This window comes from Condylostylus longicornis, unplaced genomic scaffold, assembly GCF_029603195.1.
Source record: "Condylostylus longicornis isolate FDR11 unplaced genomic scaffold, ASM2960319v2 ptg000017l, whole genome shotgun sequence".
In the NCBI taxonomy this organism is placed as follows: Eukaryota; Metazoa; Arthropoda; class Insecta; order Diptera; family Dolichopodidae; genus Condylostylus; species Condylostylus longicornis.
In genome coordinates, this window is record NW_026577986.1 from 8,254,051 (window position 1) to 8,257,822 (window position 3,772).

General features: G+C 25.1%; 1 non-coding gene across 1 annotated transcript; it reads right to left on the bottom strand.

The window, feature by feature from the left end:
- Positions 1–616: 616 nt before the first annotated feature.
- On the bottom strand, positions 617–689 carry Trnas-aga (transfer RNA serine (anticodon AGA)). The gene has a single exon. It is a non-coding gene; the product is annotated as a tRNA-Ser (tRNA).
- Positions 690–3,772: the final 3,083 nt, after the last annotated feature.

Genomic DNA, 3,772 nt, shown 5'->3' on the forward strand with positions numbered 1-3,772 from the left:
ATAGATATTTTTTATATGATATTTTTATTTCCTGTTGCGAAATAATAATTTATATTGACATTAAAAATAAGACAATACAAAAAACGAAATATAAATTACCAAAATAAAAATCATTTTCTCTAAGACATTACAGTCTATCTATCTATATGTGCTTGCAATAATTTTTTTCATGGTAAATGGTTATGGGTACACAGAATGGAAAAATTGTACAAATTTTCCAAAAAGAAAACAAAAATTATTAAAGTATAGAATTGTTTCTATTGAAAAATAAATGTGTATGTACTACACATGAGTATAGAAGATAATTTTGGAAAACTGAATTTCAGATTATCAACAACAATGTGGTGCCTATCATGAATAAAGTACATTTTAATTTGAAATATTGATTTTACTAATGAATTGCAATAATAATCTGTTATCAAGGAAAATTGTATTAAAAAATCAATGTTAAAGACTTCCTTTAATTCGTGGAGAGTTTCTTTTGGATCAGCAGTCAAAAAGTGGTACTAATATATCTTAATGGAAATTTCTTCATGCAGAACAAAACTGCAGAACAGATGGATGACGTAATCAAAGGAACGAGTTAAAGGCAGAAAAATTCATTAAAAAAATTTTTCTCCTCGAACTGGACTCGAACCAGTGACCTACCGCTTTCTAGGCGGACGCTCTACCAACTGAGCTATAGAGGCATGGTACTAATAATCTGCTCTTATTTTTGAAATATATTAGCTGTAAGCGAAGGAGAACCAAATTTTTTTAAACGATTGTAGCCTTGTAAGTTGAATAAATATTCAAGCCATAATGAATTATTATTTGGGGTTGTACTGTGGAGGTTAGACTGATTTGAATTAAATTTAATATGTAAAAAAAAATTTAATATAATATTTAAATATTCTTGAGCGTGTGTTTAATTACTAGACACATCGTATTCATTAGATAATTAAAATGCAAATAAATAATTAGAAAAATCAACGACTTTCCAAATTTTTCCTTAAACATATTATGTACATACAAAAATCTTTTCCCTAGTACATTTTTCTCTGAAAAATTTTAGTCTTTTCAATGTACTTTTTCTTTAATATTTTTTGTTCAAAATTTCATTTTGTTCACCAGAAGAATTTCACGGAAGCAAAACAAATGAAAATATATTTGTTTGTTTTTAAAATCTTTACAGTCGAGCAATAAAATAATCAATTCAATTCATGGGACTTTTCAAAGAAAAGTTGTTTCACAGGGCAAATTCAAATAACAGCTATATGAATTTATCGTTTGAACTAAAAGTTCAACTATAAGCCTTGCAAGGCGATATGATTTTGAAATACAAGTTCTTAAAAACTGTGTATATCATTTTAGTTTTCGAGCTCCTTTTTGTTATTTAACCGAGCCTGATAAATTTAAAAATCAGACCAGGTTCCTGTTCAATAACAGGCAGATTTCACAAAATATACGAAATTTACGAAATTTTTTAATTAATTTTTGAACAATAAACTTGAATTTAATTTTAATTTTTATATTAAAATTTTTCCTGTTTGCTTTTTCGTTAACATTACGTACATGAATACAATATCAAAATAATGAATACTGTTATCATAATTAAAATCAAGAAAATTCTCAACATAATTTTGTGTAGGCAGGCCGATGTATATGAAAATTTTCTTCTCAAATGAAAATGTGCCAAATGTTTTCAATTTTGCAGTATGAAATTTTCTCCCTCAAGTACTTGAAGAAAAAATTCGTTATAAAGGACATTCTAAGTAGTTTGATTTTCTTTATTTTTTATGTTCAAATTTTTTTTTGAAAAATTTTGTTTATCTGTGATCTTTCATTAAATTTAAATTTCAATTGATCGCGTAGTGGTGGTGGAAAATCAATAAAACGTGTTGTTTTCTTTACAAATTTAATGTTACAAATATTTAGCGGCCATTTAGTTAAAAGAGCCTTCATAGATAAAATTTAAGCAATTAAAAAATAATTGTAATGTTAAAGTATCAATGCATTTAGCAAGAGTCTTTGAGTCATATTTAGAATTTTTAAAGAATTACCCCTGAAAATATGCAATTTTTTACATTTACAAAATGCAAATATTTTGCTTTAAAATTATTTCTAATTTCCCTGAGAAAACTAAATTTCTTCACATTAGTTTGTATCATGCAGTAATAAATTAAAAAAAAAATTTATGTAAATGGAAGAAAAAAAAATACATTTTATATAATATTAACTTGTTCCTATTTCTTAATTATAAATCTTGACATAATTTTAATGCAAAACAGTGATAATTAACAAAACAATTCTTCTTTCATACATATTCCACTTCTTCATATTAGGCTGAAAATTATACACGCACTGAAGTAGACAGTAAACAGCCGTTTTAATTTTAGTTCATAAACAAGATACTTAAGCGTTCAAGCTTCTTAATAATTTTTTATACAAAATAACTCGCACTCTTATACTCTGTATAACATTTTTCCTTTTGTTTTATACTGAAGAAAATATGAATTTTTCTAAAACAACAAAAAACAATTAGTATTGTAAGAATGTATAACAAATAGTTTTGATTCAAAATTATATGAGGACAACGATTAATTTAATTTAAATTAATGCAACAGTGTATAAAAAGTTTTTTTTAAGCCTTCTCATCTGAATAGCTACAAAATTATTAATTTTCAATATGATTTAAAACTTTTATTAAAAAATTACAAGAGGCAAGTGCTCTTATTTTTAAATTTAAAGAAAAAAATTTAATTAAATTTCTGTAAACTAATCAAGCATTAATAGTTCAGCCTATTAATCCTATGTACTAAAAGTTCAAATACTTTCCGAAATTATTAAGAAAAATTCTTTGAAGATTTTTTCACTAACTCGCAGAACTGATTAAGAACTAATTAAAATCGATTACTAATAAATTATTTTTTTCAAAAATAAATTTTTAAATTCATTTAAAAAGGTGAATTTAATTTCAGACCAACGAGACGGAACAATTCACAAGATTGTTTTGTATTTTAAATTTGATAATAATTTTATTCGTGGAATGAAAAATTCTTAATTGGTTGATTAAATTTTAAATATCTTAAAATTTAATTTTATACAACTTGTAGATTTTTATTGATAATTTAATGTTTTTTTGAAAATATTCCCATAAATAATACCAATAATACAAATAGTATTAAACAACATGCAATGTTGAATTAGAACACTAGTCTTTAATCTCCGTGTAGATAAGCTAAATAAACGCTCAGTTAAGAAAAGAATGATAACAAATATATTGAAATATTTGAAAGTTAAATTACAATTTGATGTAGAGTTTCTGTCTCAAGAATTCTGTCTCGGGAAATCTCGAGAAAAACACTGAAAAAATTGTGATTTTTTCTCGAGAACTTAATTTAAAGAATTTTCGGGAATTCTCATTTCTCGAGAATTTTTTTCGAGAATTTGTCGAGAAAATTCTCAAGCAGTTTTATTACCATGCAGCTTGCAGATGAAGTTGCAGCTAAACTTTTAAAATTTTTGATTTTGCCGCTTTGTGAAGCGCTACTTGTCATTAGGTATTCATTAGTTGACTGTCAGTAGGCTGTCAGTTATAAAATTGAAAATTGAATAAAACCTTTCATTTTAAGAACTTTTTCTAAATTGAATTTTTAGGTTTTTTAAAATAAATTTATATTATATGAAAAAATAACAAGAAAATGAATGAGTAGGAAAACGATGATGTTTGGAAAAATTTCGCCAGAAATTGGGACTTGGCAATTTGCAAGTTTTGTGCTAAAACAATTTC